Source organism: Passer domesticus, chromosome 18, assembly GCF_036417665.1.
Source record: "Passer domesticus isolate bPasDom1 chromosome 18, bPasDom1.hap1, whole genome shotgun sequence".
NCBI classification, from domain to species: domain Eukaryota; kingdom Metazoa; phylum Chordata; class Aves; order Passeriformes; family Passeridae; genus Passer; species Passer domesticus.
The window spans coordinates 5,069,907-5,088,174 of record NC_087491.1 but is presented as its reverse complement, the minus strand read 5'-3'; the positions used below and the strand labels follow the sequence as shown (position 1 = coordinate 5,088,174).

At 48.5% G+C, this 18,268-nt stretch overlaps 1 long non-coding RNA gene across 2 annotated transcripts; it reads left to right on the top strand.

The window, feature by feature from the left end:
* The first annotated feature begins 12,112 nt into the window (after positions 1-12,112).
* LOC135283300 (uncharacterized) lies at positions 12,113-16,466 on the top strand. Of its 2 annotated transcripts, none has more exons than XR_010349140.1 (3): positions 12,113-12,277; positions 15,034-15,186; positions 15,278-16,466. It is a non-coding gene; the product is annotated as an uncharacterized LOC135283300 (long non-coding RNA). The 2 variants fall into 2 exon arrangements; XR_010349139.1 differs by having other exon boundaries at positions 15,031-15,186.
* Positions 16,467-18,268: the final 1,802 nt, after the last annotated feature.

Genomic DNA, 18,268 nt, shown 5'->3' with positions numbered 1-18,268 from the left:
TTTGAGAACTCTGAGATGAAGGAGAGCCCACTCTTTGGGCTGGGACTCAGCTGATTCTCCTCACAGCAGCTGGCACAGGGCCCTGCCTGGATTTGTGCTGGGAGCAGAGATGGTACCTCAGGGATCTTTGGTTTTGCTCAGATGTGCTCAAACAGAGTTCAGGACTTTTCTGCCCCTCACCCCAGCAGGGTGAGAGGCTAGAGAAAAGGAGCTGGGGGACACAGCTGATCCAAGGGATATCCCCCAGCACAGGGCTTTATGAACATGTGTAAAGTTGGGGAAGGAGGAAGAGGAGGATGTGCAGAGTGATGGGATTTGTCTTCCCAAGCCACCACTGCTCATGATGGAGCCTGACTGACCTGGGATGGCTGACCTCCTGCCCGTGGGGAGCCAGAAAAAGAATTCCTTGGTTTGCTTTGCTTGCCTGAATGGCTTTCACTTCACCTATCAGTCTCCAGCTCAACCCACAAGTTCTTCTTCTCACTCCTCCGGTGCTCTCCCTGTCCCGCTGAGGGAGGCTGAGCTGCCAGCTGGGGTTCAGCCATGGCAGAGCCTGAGCAATGCAGCATGTGCTGGGCCACGAACAAATCCTCCCTTCTGGCCATTCAGGCAGCATTTCTCCTGTACAAGGCAACAAATCAAGCTCTGCTCATGGGTGTGTACGAGTCCATGATGTTCCCCGAGTCTGGGCACACATCACTGAGTTTGGACTTGGGTCCCAATTGTTTCCTTCCCCACCCCCCTGCTCAGACAGGCTCCTGTGGAAGCCAGAAGTGTTGTTTCCTGACATGCAGACATGAGGAAAGCTCTGTTTCCTCCTGGACTAGCTTATGGGAAGACCATACTGTGGGCCAGCTCTCTTGGAGCAGCTTTAGGATCACCTCCCAGCGACACGATTCCTCCCACCCCTGCCATCAATCCAACACCAGCAGCACTCCAACCATGGCAAAACCACCTCCATTTCTACACAAAAGACCCAGATCCAAAGGTTTTATACCAAGCCCGGGCCCTACAGCCACGACCTACAGCCACCAGCGTGCCTGGGAGCAATTTGCTTTGGTAGAAGCAGGATCTGCTTTTAAACCCAAGTCCAGCAGCCAAGTAGGTGGTCACTTAATATCTCTGGGCACTTTCAGGGAAGATTAGGTGAAAGTCCAAATCCAGGTTGACATTCCCTCTCTCGGAGAAACAGGCCTGCAATAAATAAGGCTGCGTGCAAGTTGTTGTTCCTGCTAAACTGCTCCACTCAGCCACTTACAGCCAATGTGTTCCTCATTAGCACTCGGGGAAGCTGCGAGTGCACAGGGCTCTCTGTGCAGCCCCGATCCCATTCTCCTCCCAAACACATGGAAACACTTTAAAAGTAAGAGCCCAGGGACCTGTGCAAGGGCGACAAGTGACGAGATGAGGAGAGGAGACCAGAGCCAGCCCCTGACAAATTTGAACCATCCAGGCTTTAATCCACAACAACCCCCCAAAAAAATTAATGCTAAACAAGCCTTGCCTTTTCCAGAGAGGAGATTACATGTGTAATGGAAAAATTATGGGTATGGGGAGTCTGGCCTACAAAAATTGAGTAATATTAAGAGCCTTCAGTTTTGCTTTCCATGATTAATGGAACTTCCCCTACATGTAACTCAGTCAACATTTCCATCCCCCTCAGAGCCTATTGAGAGCCCCCTATTTTTTTAATTTAAGGAAAATGGAATTTTAAGGCTTTGTAGCATTTCCATAACTTGCTGGGAGCAGGTGATTGGCCATTTCCCCTTTCAAACACCATCCCCCTCATGAGGTAGAGCAGGGCAACAGAGGGGAACTGCCTTCACGTCTCCTGCCTGGGAGAAAAACATGTAGGGCTTTTCAACCTCAAAGATTCCATGATTTCCCTCATTGTAGTGAGGGGCAGGAAGAACCCACAAAACCAAGCAGAGCTCTGGCTCTCAGGGAAGGAACCATCCCAGGACTCCTGGATCTGATGGATCACAGGGATGCCCAGCTCTTCTCCAGACTTGAGGAGGCATCACACAATGTCTAATGAAACAGCTGAGCCCCAGCACTGGACAAAGCAGAAGCAGGCCATTAATGCCAAACCCACAGGACTTAAAAGTTAAAGCTGTTGGAAGAAATGTTTGTGCATGTTGCTTTCATGCCAGTGGAAACATAAGAAAAAGCTGAAACTCTCTGCACTGGCATAGCAGGTTCAGCTTTGATCTCTCAGGAGGTTCATTTTCTTCATTAGGCTTTTCTTAAAATCCACTTTCATGAACCCTTTTAATTTCCCCCCTGCATCTCACCCCCATAAAAGCCTTTTTAGATTCATTTGACAAAAGGGCAGGGTGGGGGAGGAGAATCTCATTTAATTGCCACTAAACATTACCCGAAGATGCTGGTTCTGTATGGGGATGCTGGAGCTGTTCATGGTGAGAGTCACAGACACTGAAGGAGGGAAAAACCCACTAAGGCAATAATAAATCATTAAAAGGGACATAGGGAGCAAAGAGAGGAGCAGAGCCTCAAAGCACCAACACAAGGAAAGGTACAGGACAGAGAACAGCAGGGCCATGTCCAGCAGAACATGGCTGGTCACTGCTGCAAAACATCCCCCAGAGTCCCTGTTTGATCTCTGGATCCCTGAGCAAACCAGGACCTGGCACAGTTGTGGTGTCCACTCTGCAGATACAGTCCAGTGGCACAGCCTCTTCTTCACAGTGGGGCTGCAAGGCTTAAAAACTACAGATTAAAGGAGTTTCAAGAGGGTTCAGCATCCACTCAAATTCCAGTACCAAGTTGGTCCCAGCAATTGAGCAGGTGGTTTACGGGTGCTGTTCCTATAAGGAGAAGCGTGGGATCAGAGGGGCACCCTCTCTGAAATTCCTACAGTGGGAGAATTTGAACTCTGTGTTTATTTCTGATGAAATCTTTGAAGAAAAAAAAAAGAAAAAGAAAGGTGTACACATCATTTCATCCACCCTATATGCAAGCCACCAGCAACAGTGCTGAGTTCACTCCTCCAAAGGGAAATTTTGGTCCTTCACAACATCAGGTCACCTTACACCACAAATTCCTTCAGCAGCAAGAGCTGGACAGGTGTTGCCTGGGTTGCTGAATGCAGTCCCCCACTTATGCACTGGACTGGGCTGTGTCATTCTATCCACAAGGAGCAGCTTCATTTTAACAGCAGTTTGTGGGTTTTACCCCCACTTTTCCTATTAAGAGTTAACTTACAAGTAGCCCGTTCCTTGGAGTGAATTAAACCGTGAAACAACCAGAGCAAACTGTAACCAGCTCATCTGTGCAGATGAACTTGCTCAAGTCCTCAGAAGCAGATACTCCTCTTAATGAGAATACTGTGTCCAGATCCCTGCTCAGGCTGCTCTGGACCCTCAGGGGTTGTGTCCTCTGACAGGAGAGAACAATCCCCACTTAGCACTCAGCCTGTTCCTGCTAGAGAAAGTTGTCATTTCCAGACAATTTCCAAGGGACAGATTCTGACCTTGTATAAAACACGAATCCACGCAAGGAAGGCTGTTCAGTTATTCTGATTTTAAGCCTGGCATGGCACAGATGCCCTGCCTTTTCCTTTCTGATGTACACTTAACTCCCTGTAACATGAACACAACTGGATTTAACAGGACTCAACAACTGCAATAGCTCACACTACTTTTTAGTCCTGGAAGCACAGGCCACAGCTTTTCTGCTACATCAACCCCAGGCCTCCCCCAGCCCAAACTCAATTTCAATTACATTTAACAAAGCTAGGTAGATGGACAGCATAAAGTCAGATGAAGTTCAGTGCAGACAAATGCCAGGTAATGCACTTAGGAAAGGATAATTTGAACTACACAGGGAAAAAAAACCAGAATGCTTTTGCAAGATAATCATCTGCTGTGCTCAGAGAGGCAGGGAACTGAAAAGACTTTAATGGGAAAGGATGGCAAGTCCTTCCTTGGGAAGCTGCTCATCCCAGATCGCAGCAATCTGAGCTCAAGCCCAACTCCTACAGCACTGCAGCAGCAGCAGAGCTCTGAGAGATCACAGGGACTTTTCCACAAGTAAAGCTGGACTGGAGCTGGAGTCTGGTGAGTGCAGGAAAGGATCCATGAACTCTTTGTGCACCTCTGAGTCAGAGCATGCAGAGGTTCTGGGGACCCAGCTGCAAACAGCGGGGCACAGAAACTTCTCCCCCAAAACCCCCTTGAGCTTCAATCCAGGCATGCTGAAGCTCTGTACAGACACATTCCCCGCTGGTGCACAGGAGGCATAAAGTGACAGCAGCCATTTCACAGGGTGAGAGCCTGTGCCCAGCAGATTCCCCAGTGAGACCCTCTGCACCTGCACTGCCTTTGCACACCAGCCCCCATGGAATCCCAGACTGGTCTGGGTAGGAAGGGACCTCAAGGCTCATCTCATTCCACTTCCCACCACACCAGGTTGCTCCAAGCCCCCTCCAGCCTGGCCTGGAACTTCCAGGGACATGGCAGCCACAATCCTCACCCTCTCCCTCTCCTTACACAGGAGCCCAGCTCTGAGGTTTAAACCTCTGTGTGCTGGGGAGATCAAGGCACCCAGAACAGGACCACACCTCAAATGCTGTGTCCAGTTCTGGCCCCTCAGTTTGGGAAGAACATTCAGGGGCTGGAGCACATCCAGAGGGGGCAACAAGGCTGGAGAGGGGCTGGGAACACAAACCCTGTGAGGAACCACTGAGGGAGCTGGGGGTGCTCAGCCTGGAGAAAAGGAGACTCAGGGGTGCCCTCATCACTCTGCACAGCTCCTGAAAGGTGCCTGTGCTCAGCTGGGGCTGGGCTCTTTCTCCAGGCAGCACTGACAGAACCAGAGCACACAGCCTCCAGCTGCACCAAGGGAAATACAGGTTGGGTATTAGGAAAAAGTTTTTTTTATGAAAGAGTGACAAAGTTCTGGAATGGCTGCCCGGGGAGGTGGTGCAGTCACCATCCCTGGGTGTGTTTAACAAAGCCTGGATGTGGCACTGGGTGCCAGGGTTTAGGTGAGGGGTTGGGGCTGGGTTAGACTCCATGATCTTGAAGGTCTCTTCCAACCCAGTAAGTCTGTGTTTCTGTGAACACCAACTCCAGCCTGCTGCCTGCAAAACAATACCCAACCTCACTCTCAAACTCTGTAATCCCCATGTAGGATATAGATTTTCTGAAGAGAAGCAACCACAGGTGCAGCCTCAGCCAGTGAGCTCTGCTGCTCCCCCCTGCTCTCTGCCTTTGTCCCTGCTCCAGGGGAGAACCCGAATCACTGGATCCCAGATCCAGAGCAGGGAGAAGGTGGTTGGCAGGGGGTGCTGGTACTGCCCAGGCTCCCCAGGGAATGGGCACGGCCCCGAGGCTGCCAGAGCTCCAGGAGCCTTTGGACAGCGCTGCCAGGGATGCCCAGGGTGGGGTTGTTGGGGTCTGGGCAGGGACAGGGGCTGGGCTGGATGGTCCTGGTGGGTTCCTTCCAGCTCAGGATATTCTGATTCTGTGAAGGAGAATAAGCCCAGCTCCTCACTCCCCCCCACACACACATCTGGTGCCTTAAACACCAAGACCTTCCCTTCCACACACCTTTGGAGGACAAAACCCACCGGCACAGATTTGGGAGATGCAGCACTCCCTGCTCTGGGCTCTGCCAGCCTTTCCCGAGTGTCTCAGAGCTCACAGGAGGGACTGCAGACCCCACGGAGCACCTGGCAGGCTGGAGCCGGGGCCGGGAGCATATTCCATGAAGTCTGGGGCCATCTGATGGCAGCAGCAGGAGCGCCAGGCTCAGCATCCCAGAGGCTGCTCCGCTCTGCTCCATTCATCTTCGGTAATTGAATGCGTGCCCTGGGGGGGAGCGCCGCGCAGGGCGAGAGGGAGGGGGGGAACAGTATTTATATTTGTCTTCCCAGATTTAGTTTGTCTTTATCTCGAGCTATTTTGAATGTCATGGGGAGTTAATGAAGACATGTTGTGCATCTGCAACGCATGGAGCAACTTCTCTCCTGTCTCAGCATATTAAATTCTTCCTTACTTACATTAGGAATTACAGGGAAAGAACAGACACAAACAAAAGGGGAGGAAAGATAAAAGGAAAGTAGAAAGAGATAAGAGTGGAAGAAAAGGAAGACGAGGTTTTGTTGTTGTTGTTTGTTGCGTTTGGTTTTGGTTTTTTTTAATTAGCTCTCAAAGTTGCATCACAAGACATTTTCCCAACCCCTTCACTATGTCTGTCCTGATCAGAGATGCCAGCCCTGAAAGAAATGTCCTGTTCCATTTGGGATGACACAGGAACAGCCTCTTAAACACCCCCCTCAATATTACTCTGCCCCACAGTGCCCATGACAAATACAAGGTGAGGGGACACAGCAGAGATGTCCATCATGAGCTGGAGCATTGTCCCCAGGGGCAAGTGGCACGTCCCCAAGCCCTGTTCTAACCTACCCCTCCAGCACCCAGGAAGGGCATCCCACACAGCAGGACCTCAGGCACGGGTACTGCTCTGCTGCTGGGTATTTTTAGTTTCTTTCCCTTCGCTACAGACAGGAAACTGAGGCAGACAGAAAATACAGGCTCAGATCTACAAAGGATTTTGGCCTCCAACCTCTGTTTTTAGACAATCCCTGGCTTAGATCTCACCGGTCCTTTCCAAGAGAAGAGACAAGGCAGTGACAAAAAAAGTCCTTTCCCCAGGATATCCCTCCCTCAGCTTGCCTCTCTTCCTTCTGGGAGAAGCAAGAATACAAAATTGCCTCAGTCATGGGGCTGTTCTCTCAGAAATTAAGATCTTCCCTTTCCTGGCACTTCGCATCCTCTCTCTTTCCCTGAGGCAAGATCTGGCACACCTTAGACATTCTGGTTTGGCCAAGAGTTTTATTTAGACTGTTCCTTGCTTAGGGGATTCTCTGTTTATATCATTGGAGGGTGTTAATAAGGGCAGAATGGTTTCCAGACCCACACCAGCTGACTGGATTTCCTGAACCCACGCCATCTGTAAAAACAGAAATGTTCCCTTCTCCTTGTACACACAGATAAATGCATTAATGCTAAACCTCCCGGGGCAGGAGTGCAGGAGAGCTTGGGACTTCTGGCCAGCAGAAATCCCAGCAAGTTCTGGAATGAGGCACAGAACCACCATTTTTATTATGGGGGCTCAGCTGAAGACATAAAGATCTCCTCACCCTGTGGAACAGACAGAAGAGCTTGACATTTTAAAAGAGCACACTGAGGAGCTTCTGGCACCTCTCTCAGACACACCTGGCCCTGGCCACCCTCAGAGACACCAGAATGTGCAAACTGAGGCCTGGCTGGTATTACAGCACTTGCATGTGCCTATCAGTCAGCACTTCCACCTCATCTTCCATCTCATTGCTCACAGCGCTCTGATCCAGATCCTTCCTGACACAGAGAGGCAGCACAGCAAGAGGTGCTTGGAAGATGGGACACTTGGAGACCAGTGCCTGGGGTCTGTCAGTCAAGAGGGTTTGTGCCTTCTGAGCCTGGCACCAGCTTGATAACAAATTCCCAGTTTGGACTGAACTGGAAATTCCATGTCTCAGCCAAGACCCTCTGACCAGGTTCTCACAGGAACTGTGGCATTATCTGAGCCCTGTGTGCAGAGCTGAGCTCAGAGCTGACCCAGCTTCACGTTCCCACTCTCTGCTCTCCCCGCCCAGCACAGCCAAGGAAATGCTGCACTCTTCAGAAAGAAGTGGCAGCTGCCAGTAGAGCCAAAAAATTCATCATTTTAGAGCACAAAAATCATTCTCACAGGAAAACAGGTTCAGGCACCCGAGGGTTGGTCTGGCTGAAGCAGCAGCAGCAAGTGGCTGTGAAATACCCACAAAGAGAAAAACCAAGGGTTCAAGGAAGGAAATCCCATATTAAGGGACACCCAAAACCAGTGCCTATACCAAGAGGGATAATTTGGTTTTCTCAACAAACAAAAAACCCCAAAAGGTTAAAATTCCCGTCCCAATGCACCTGATGAGCTTGCAAGGAAGGGGAAGACTTTAGAACCAGGAGCAAGAACAGAGCGACTCTGCTTGTCTCTGCCTGCAGCAATGCATCCTTCAGGCTCAGCCACTGCATGTCCCTGCCTTCACTCCAAGTTCTTCCTGTGATAAAACTCTCCCTGTATTGGATTTGCTGGGAATGCCCTGTTGAAGGCAGAAATGATGAATTTGATTCTATGTTCTCAGAAGGCTAATTTATTATTTTATAATACTATATTATATTAAAGAATACTATACTATTCTAAAGAATACAGAAAGAATACTTACTAAATGTTAAAAAGATAATAATGAAAACTCATTACTCTCTCCAGAGTCCTGACACAGCTTGGCCCTGATTGGCCAAAGAGTGAAAACAACTCACAGCAGAACCCAATGAAACAATTACCTGTGGGTAAACAATCTCCAAACACATTCCACATGAGCACAGCACAGGAGAAGCAAATGAGATAAGAATTGTTTTCCTTTTCTCTGAGGCCTCTCAGCTTCCCAGGAGAAAAATCCTGGGTGAAGGGATTTTTCCAGAGAATGTGCATGCCACATCCCTGTCTCAAGAAATGATGAAGGTACAACAGCTAAGCTGGAATAGGAGTGAGCAGCCAAGGGACCTTGGGAGTGCTCCAGGCCATGGGGCTCCTTGCTGGCAGGAGCACAGATCCACCCCCTTTGCACCTGCCCACAGGACCAGGACACTTCTGTTTGCTCTCCCTGAGCACTGCTCATGTCTGAAATATGATTTGGGGATGGGACTGGCCTTCACTGCCCAGTTCAGAGTCACCTCTCAGCTCAGGAAGAAGCACCACTCACCTGGCAGAGCTTTTCATCCCCTGGTGCTGTCTGCTCCATGAAACAGCAGGGGCCCTGACCACACCACATATGCCTAAACCTGTGAGCTCTCTGACAGCTCAGACCATTTAATGCCAAGCCTCTTATTTAATCACAGTGGAAATGAGGCTGTTCCCCTTTGGAAGCTTCCTCCCAGCCCACTGGAACTCAAACACCTGGTTATTGTTTCCTCTCCTGTGACTAAAAATGCTTCCTACAAATCCATCTCACACAACTAAGAGACTGCAAAGGGCACAAGGCGTTAAGAGCTAAATTCACTCCAGTTTTCATTGTTTCAACATTGAACTCAGGGCATGAGAGCTGGCTCTTGGCTTGACTTCCAAGTGACAAGAATCTGTGTGTGCTCACAGCAAACCCCGTCACCAGCGTGGTGCTTCTGAGCAATTCTGCTCTGTGCTATCAGAAATGCTGCAATACTGAGGATTTCCAAGGTTTTTAATCCTTGATATGTTCAGAACTGCAATTTGGGGCCCAAAATAGAACAATATAGCTCATATTATGCCAAAATGACAACTATTTACCTCAATTAAAAAGAGCAATTTTCTACACATTCTTATTAGAGTCACCAAGCTCTGGGAGAGCAGCCCTGCAAATACTGGCCAGAATCCAAAAGCACTCTGTTATAAACATTCTTATAACAGACCCACACTAATGCATATACATGAGGATTCAAAACATAAATCCATATTCTTTTGCCTCCATCCCATCAAATTAGGCAGAGTTGACAAATGTAATTATTTCAGATTGCAATGCAATAAATGATCCTCATTATGACTGTATGTTTTTCCTTCAGTAACAGAACCTCTGACCTCCCAGTTTGATCTCAAGAACTCTGAGATTCAGGACATCCCAGAAGCCATTCATTTTTTGATAACTCAGTTTGCTGCTCTCCATTGTGAGTTTGTCATAAAGGGCCTTGGAAGATTGTACTTATCAAAGTGCATTCAATAGTAATGGACCATCTAATCCTAAAAATCCTCTCTCGAACAAAAGCCAAGAACAAGCATTCCCATTTTCAACTTCTTCATACTTCAGTCAGCCTCCCAAAAGTCACTTTATATGGTTCACGGTTTAATAGGAGTTTAAGCAGCATTCCCTTCTGGGGGTTTTGTTTAAAAAATTACCAAGTTTATTGCCTGTGTCAGAAGCTTCCTTACCCTGTTTTTTATTATCTACAGCAGTGCTATGATTTAATCTCTGCCTCAGTTTCCCTGATGCACGAAGCACTCAGGTGATCTCCCAGTAATTGCTGTGGTGGCAGATCCAGCAGTCCCCGTTCTGGCCATTAAAGCACCTCATTGTTTCACACCTCGGGTTTGTTCTTCGGAGTAATTAAGAGCATGAAAGACAGGAATGAGCCTCATTAGCTCCCACAAGTACGGGCATCCTCCAGCTCCTCCATGAACCCTTCCAAGGTGCAACAACTCTCTGTGGGTACCCAGGAGTGTGTCAGGCTGAGCAGGGAATGCAGCTTGCAGCTTTCCTCCAGCTCTCTGATGATGATTTACATGTGACACCAAGCACAAGAGCCCTGACCCCTCAACTCCACTCACTCGATGCTATCCCAACAAAATCCCCGTGTTCCAGCCTGCACAGATCAGAAAGATCGGGAGGGAAATGCATGAGAGCTGCTCAGAGCTATCAGCTCCAGCTTCTCTCCCTTTCCCTAAAGCCCACTGACAGTCTCTCAGAACAAAGCAAGCCGTTCCCTGGATCTCCCTTATCTTATTGTACATCAATTTGCTGAAACATTCATGGGATCACTGCTCATTTCATTTACCCTTAAGGCCAGCCCCTCTGCTTATTAAATTAAGAAGATGAATGAGAGATTTTCTCTCTTGCTAGCAGCCCAGGGGATTCATTAGTCAAGTAAATGATTGCACTTGCCTCAAGTTATGCTACTGCAATGTTTGTAATGTGTCTTCTGATCTCGGCTCCCCATGCAGGATTTGGAAACAAGGTTGGCTTTCAGACAGGTCACATTTAATTCCAGTCATCTGGCTTCAGCAAATGGAATAAAAAAGGCCTCAAATTCACTATCCTACAATTCCCTCCCTTCGCTCAGCCCTCCAAACATTTCACACAGCAGACACACGAGGGGAATCAGGAGCTCCATGCAAGGTACCAATATTTGTCCCATTTATGTCGGTATCAGGCACAGTCACCACTTTAACACTGGCAGAAAGCACGGATTTGGGGACAGTGACAGAGCTGCTCTGGGCAGGAGGGAGCAGTTCCCCCACCACACTGGATCATTAATTAAGTACAAAGGTAGCTGTTAACAAGCTCCCTTCTGCCTTCCAGAAAGGAGCTGGCTCTGTAACTGCTGCCAGAGGACAGCAGCATTTCTGAGTGCCATAGCAGGAAAGCAGGAAGGAAATAGCAATTCAAAAAAAGGTTAAAATCCACATCCCAATTAAACTGCACCATGGCATAGATGGAAAGGAGGCTGAGCACAAATGAACTCTGGGAAATAGTTGTCCCCAATTCCACAGGGCTGCTCCATGAAAAGCAGAGCCTGGACAAACAAGCCCCACCAGCACGGCTGGCTGAGCACTTCAGAAGTGGGATGAGCAGCACAGAAGTGATTCCCTCTGGTGAGCTGCAGATTGCACACCTTAGAAGTGACTTCCAAGTTGTGTTGTCACATCTGTGGACTCAGTAGGACACAACCTGCCACCTTTAACACCAGGAAAACATCACAGCAGAAGCAGTTTCCATGTAATGGAGCTGCAATGAAGCACATTCCCTCTTTTAGGAATGGCAGAAAGAGCCATGGTTCCTGTCACCCACTACAACTCCCAGACATGCCCAGGTGACTTCACACTCAGCCACAAAGCTACACATGTGAGTCTGAAACACCAGGCACGAGCAATCTGCCCAGCTCCTGAAGGTTTCCCAGCAAGCCCGGAGCCCATCAGAAAAGAAGGATGCCGCTCCCTTCCATCACTGCACCTGAGTGGAGCAGCACAGCAGGCAGGCACTCAGAAATGCTCCCTCCCCTGAAATGTAGCACAGCTGCAGCAGCAGATGAAAACACCTGAGCTAGGAACCAGCCTGCAAAAGGAAGAGCCAACTCTAACAGCAACAGCTGTGGGAAGGTAATTAAGATATCTGAGCCAACACAGCTGTCCTCCCTCTCCTTGCCCATGAACCAAGGGCTGATTTTCCTCCCAGCTTTGCCACAATTTTCTCACCTGACCTTCATGGAGTCGTTTCTACCCTGTCTATAAATAGCAGAACGTGACAATTCTGCTGCCTCTGCAGAGGGAAGGGTGTAGCCAGCACTGGTTTTACACAGTGAGCATGGCCAGAGTTCACACAACGCCAGGCACATGGAGCTGCTCTGCCCTGGAGCAGTACCAGGACACACTCCAGGACAAAGAGCCACTCCAGGGAAGGGCGGGAGGCAAGGCTGACAAATTTGCATGGGTAAGTGCTTCCATTAACCAGGCAGCACAATTAGGACAAAGTTAACCTTGGAGTAGCCTGTGAAACTGTAGAGGACTTTATGGCTGTAAAACTCCCTCACTTACTGCTGGATGTTTGCTTCAAAAGAACTCATGAATTGCAGAATGGTTGGGTTGGAAGGAACCTTAAACCTCATCCAGTGATACCCCTGCCATGGCAGGGACACCTCCCACTGTCCCAGGCTGCTCCCAGCCCTGTCCAGCCTGGCCTTGGGCACTGCCAGGGATCCAGGGGCAGCCACAGCTGCTCTGGGCACCCTGTGCCCACCCTCACAGGGCAGAATTTCCTTCCAATATCCAACCCAACCCTACCTGCTATCCCACTCTTCCCATCATTCTATGCCCTTGTCAAAAACCCTTCTCCAGCTCTCCTGAAGTTCCTTTCAGTATTGAAAGCCTGTGTCCTTCATTCTGTTGGCTGAATTAGCAGCTGGCAGCCCCTCTCAGGAAAGGGTTCTTAGTTGTAAGTGGAGAATCTGCGTGACAGAAGGTGAAGAACAGGAACCACCCAGCCTGTGTATGTTTGGGATGGAGCAACATTCCTTGCCCTAAACCGGTGAGATTTAATTACGTTGCCACAAATTTGGAATTAGCCCTCAAGTGTACTTTCCACTCAGGCTGCAGCCACCTCTGATAGCCCAAAGATTAATCCTGACCACAGCAGAAATCACAGAGCAGCAGCCAGGGCTGCTGGAACTTTCTGGCTGAGAACCCAGGGCTGGTCCAGCCCTGCAGACCCCTGTCCTTCCTGGGTGGAAACCACACATACACACAATATTTATACACCTTTGGCCCTTTTTCAAGGGTTTAAAGCCCAACTCCTGCACAGCAGCACCTCAGGTAGCTCACACAGCCCAGACCCCCCAGTAAAGCCCAGTCTGGAGGAACAGGGAGGGGATCAGAGCACTCAGAGGCAGCACTTCTTTGAGAAATTACACATTCCAGGTCTCCGGCTCACGAAAGGAACCGATTTTAACCGTGGGGACACCCCGGGCAGGGGCTGCCCCAGGATGCGGGAGGCCCCGGGATCCGCAGTGCTCAATTCCTGCCAGGCTCCCAGGTGGGAACCCCATCCTCTGCTTTTCCCACGCCAAACGCACAAATTTGAGGAGCTGCCGCCATCTAGTGGGTCTGATAGACCCTGTGATAGATGAGCCATGCGATGGTTGACTCTCACGATTAAAAGGAAAATATATGTGTTAGGAGAAGTTTTATAAACTTATACTTATTGTTTTATAGATTTATAGTTATGTTTTATCGCAATTAAAAGGAAAATGTAATGTATATACGTTAAGACAAGTTTTATAGATTTATAGTCATGTTTTACCCCCCCTTGTGTTGTTATCAGGGGTTGCCCGGGTTTGGGACATTCAGGCAGGGTTGGTTCGTTACTATGGCAGCACCTGACCTCCAGAAAAGATGTCAGGAAGTGATCTCCACCACTGGACAGGGAGGAGGAGTTGATGGACAGAACTTTGGGGGGGGCGCTGAAGGGTTAAAAGGCGAAACCTCCATTGTGGGGGTGAGGACATGGTGGGAAAAATCCTCTGCTCCCGGCTCTGTAATCTTGTCTCTATTCAGCCTTCTGCTGTATTTTTTTAATAAGGTTTTAAGAATACTTTTATATTTTTTGGAAGTGAGTCTCATTTCTCCCAACCCCAATGGGCTCTAAGCCCACTGCAGGTCCTGGTGCTGCTCCCCTCATCCCAAACCATGGCAGTTTCCCCTGCTGGGTTTGTCACCCCTCCAGCCTCACAGGTGTGACCCACCACAGTCCCACAGCCACCAATAAACCTGAGTGGGCTGGGTTGGGCATCTCCCACACCTACTCCTTAAAGGAGCAAATGCCCTGATTCCCCTGGTAAGGAATGTGGAAAGTGTGGGGCTCAGGGTTTGATGGCAATGGTGAGAAAATGATGGAGAAGGTATTTCCTGTCATGCCTGAGGAGCATGGTGTGTGCTCCTTTTCCTTGTTTCAGGTTAGTTCCTAGTTGTAATCCCAGGCTGATGGCCTGAGGAGAAGACTCAAGAGGAAAAACTGCATCTTCAAAAAAAAAAAAGGCCATGGGAGGTAATTGTGTTGCTTCTAAAACGTGGGATAATACAGGATCCCTACTGAAGGAGCCAACAGTAAGGATGGAGAGAGGCTGTTCAGAATGGCCTGGAGGGACAGGACACAGGGAATGGCTCCTACTGCCAGAGGGCAGGGAGGGATGGGATCTTGGGCAGGAATTGTTCCCTGTGAGGGTGGGCAGGCCCTGGCACAGGGTGCCCAGAGCAGCTGTGGCTGCCCCTGGATCCCTGGCAGTGCCCAAGGCCAGGCTGGACAGGGCTGGGAGCAGCCTGGGACAGTGGGAGGTGTCCCTGCCATGGCAGGGGTGGCACTGGATGGGCTTTGAGGTTCCTTCCAAGCACAGCCATTCTATGAATCTTGGGTCCCCAAAACTGACTGATGTCACCAGAGGAACCCAAACTCCAGGACTCTGTGGCTGAGTCCAGGTATGTGTCTGGTTGTCCTGGCTAAGCTAGACAGGGTGTAAAAGGAGCCAAGTCTACCCGTAGAATTTTAAAAGATGCCATGAGAAAAATGAATGTAATTAAGAGACTGTGCTTGGTAGTAGGATTTTACAGAGAGCTGTATGGAGGGGATGTCAAAGATAAAAGATACAAGTGCAAGAATTATACAGTGTAAATATGTTATTTCTGCTGCAAAAGCAGGTTTTATTTTGGGCAGCAACCTGGCTCTGCAGTTTTGTACCAAGTACATCTGCAAGGGCTCTGTTTGAGCCTGACCCCTGCACAGCACAGGCTTATTCAGAGGGTTTGGAGATTACTTTGTTGTCCTGGGAACAAGAAAGAGATTCATCACAGGTGAGGAGCTTTAGCTGCAAGACACAAAATTCAGTAGCTGGTATTGGTGGGACAGAGTATTTCTAACAGCGTTAATGTTGGTAATTTTCAGGTATCTCCTGAAGAGAAATATAAAAGGAACTCCAAGGATTCAGACTAAAGTCTCCTCTGCAGCAAATGGAAAATTCCAACAACTCTTCAGTTGTGTTGAGTTCAGTGAAAGCCTCAAACAGGGCAGACATCACCTGGGCCAGAGTGAGCAGTCAGGCAATCCCAGCTGTGCTGGGACACAGGTGCTGCCCATTCAGGCAATTAACTAATTAGGGGACACCTGCAGATGGTGATGTTGCTGTGCCATGTCTGGTGTGGATTGCCAGGGCTCTCCTGGGGTTTTGCTGCAGACATCAGTGCAACATTGCAGGGCAAGGTGGCTCTTTTGCTGTGGGGTTAACTTGAGATGGAGCAGTGCCAGCAGGTTGAGAGTGGTCCTGATTTTGAGAGGTGTGAAGTTGGCTTCAGGTTCATGTTGTGGTGGCCTGACAAGCCAAAGGGACACCTTGATGCCTCTGCAGGCACTGAAAATATGAGTCAAAGGGCTAGTGCTGCTCCAGGTGGTTACACTGCTGCATCTGCATGGGTTGTATCCTGAAATTGAAGCTTATTTGGTGGGAGAAAACCCAACAGCTGCCAATCTTATGGTTAGGATTGATTGCATCTTGCTTCACACCCTGCTAAAAGGTGAGTGATAACAGGAACTGCCTGTGCTGACAGCAGGCAGCAATTTGGTGATCACTGAGAACAGCATTGGGAGACAGATATTCAATTCCTACCTACTTCAGAAGGGAAAAACAACAACATGGACCTGATGTAACAGTGTCCATGACAGCAGCTGCCTTCTCCTCCCCAGTCAGAGTGCCTGTGAGCCTCTGATAGGTTATAACCAGCTGACACAAACCTTTACTCCAGCTGCTCTCAGAGCTGTGCAGGGTGGAAGGGACCCCCAAAGATCCCAGTTCCAGTCCCTGTGCCATGGGCAGGGCTGATGCAGGGGGATAATGGGGATCCCCAGCCAGGAGGGGATGCTCAAATCACCGCCTGGCCCGGGGACTCACTTTGTGGAGTCACCTCAGAGGTTCACATTGCCCGTGGGGTTCCCTGCCCTGCAGCTCTCTGGGCTCTGCCCCACATGCCCTCAAGATTTCTGTGGCCTTGGAAGGAAAAGAGGTTGATGGCACCACTGTAATTAGGGTGATGCCAGTCCAGATTAAATGACTTCCCTCATTTGCATGTGTGGTGCAATCACCCCCTTGCCTCCAAAGCTGATGGAGAAGCTCGGCTGGGCTGGGAGGGAGGGAAGTCCTGGTGCCCCTGAGGGATGAGGGCAGTCCATGCCATGTCCCAGCTTGCTGACACCAACAAAGGCTGCAGGAGGTTCAGGCAGCTCTCAAAGGCCTCAAAAAGACCTGAGAGATTGAGGCTTGTTCTGAATCCCAGAGGTGATGCAGAGCTGCACATCCCTGGGACCCAAAATAGGTCTGTTTGTATAAACGTTGTCTTCTATTCCTCAAAGGCAAATTTGTGCTTGCTCTTTGTTTTCCAAAATGTGGCTCTTCCACGTGCAAAGCCAAAAAACAAAGCAGCAGGAGAGGGATGAAACAACCTCCTGCTCTTGAGGACAGATGTACCACCCCTGGATCTGAGTCATCTGAGGGCAATTTCTGCCACTCCACCAGGTGGGGAGGGGGAACTGAATTTATCTGAGATGCCTGATCTGAGTTTCAGGCAAGTCAGACTTAACCAGACCAGAAAATAAATTATTTGCAATGTTCAGAGGAATTAAATCATATTGAATTAGGGTTGAGGTCACATCCTATATGATGCCTGTACATGTTTTTTAAATTCATGTCTAGGTACCAATAACTGGGGAGATGCTGGATGCAGATTCTGGCTCCAGCAAAAAGGTCAAAGGAGTATTTGTTGGCAAAGATGCAACAGCCTCCTTGGCTTGCTGGCTGCTTCCTATTTCCATTATTGTCTTCTGCAGGATTTGAAAGTTTCTAGAGGCTTGCAGGAATATGTTACTGACCTTATTTTGGAATAAACCCCATGTTTATAGCTCCTGTCAGAAAGAAGAGCAGAGATTTCCTCTCCAGTGATCCACAGACTGTTCATTGAGCCTGGAGCTTCTCAGGGTGTGTCAGTGTCCCTGTGCCAGCCCTGTCACTGCTGTGAGCATCCAGTGCATGTCCCAGAGTGTCACTGACACCTGCCAGAGCCACAGGGACAACAACTGCTCACTGCATGAAAATTTGGATTATTTTTTTAATTTTTGTTGTTTGTTTTTTTTAATATAATGATGTTATTAATATGTTGTAGATATTTTAGAGGGGTTTTTTGTGTGTAGTTTGGATTAGTTTATGGTAAATAGTGGGATTGTGGTTTTATTTTTTTGGGTAGTTGGTTTTAGGTGTATTTTTGGTAATGCTTAGGGTTAGTTGAACAGTTTTGAGTTTAGTGAGTTTGTTTGGATTTTTTAATTTTTTTTTTGTGATTTTGTGTGGGGTATGGTTGGTTTTTATTTTTGTTTTATAGTGTAGTAAGAATTATTAGTAAAAAGAGTGTAATGTGGATTTTTTGTTGGTAGTTGGTTATATGATGATTTTTTTTAGTATGTGGGGTTTTGTTTTGGTTTTTTTTTTCATTAGCGAAACTAAAGTTTTAGTTTTTATGTTAGTTTGTAATTATTTTTAAGATTTTAGGGTGATTTAGTGTTGAGTATGTGTGAGAGAGAGTTGAGCTCCTGGGGAATGGGGTGAAATTCCAATTTCACAGAGCAGCATTGGGAGCCTGGACTGATTTTGGGGATTTTGAGAGCTGTTATCGTACAGCCAGACCAGTAAAACTGTACTGAGACTGCACAAATGGCTGTTCAGACACCCATCACAAATGATGGGCTCATCTAAAAAAAAACAGATAAAATAAAGAAAATCACAAATATTTTACTTTGAATGCTGTCCTGCTTTGATTTCAGGTAACAAACCCAGGTAGGTTCCCATCATCTCAGCAATATTTTTCACTGCCAGCAGAAGGATTTGTTTAGGAA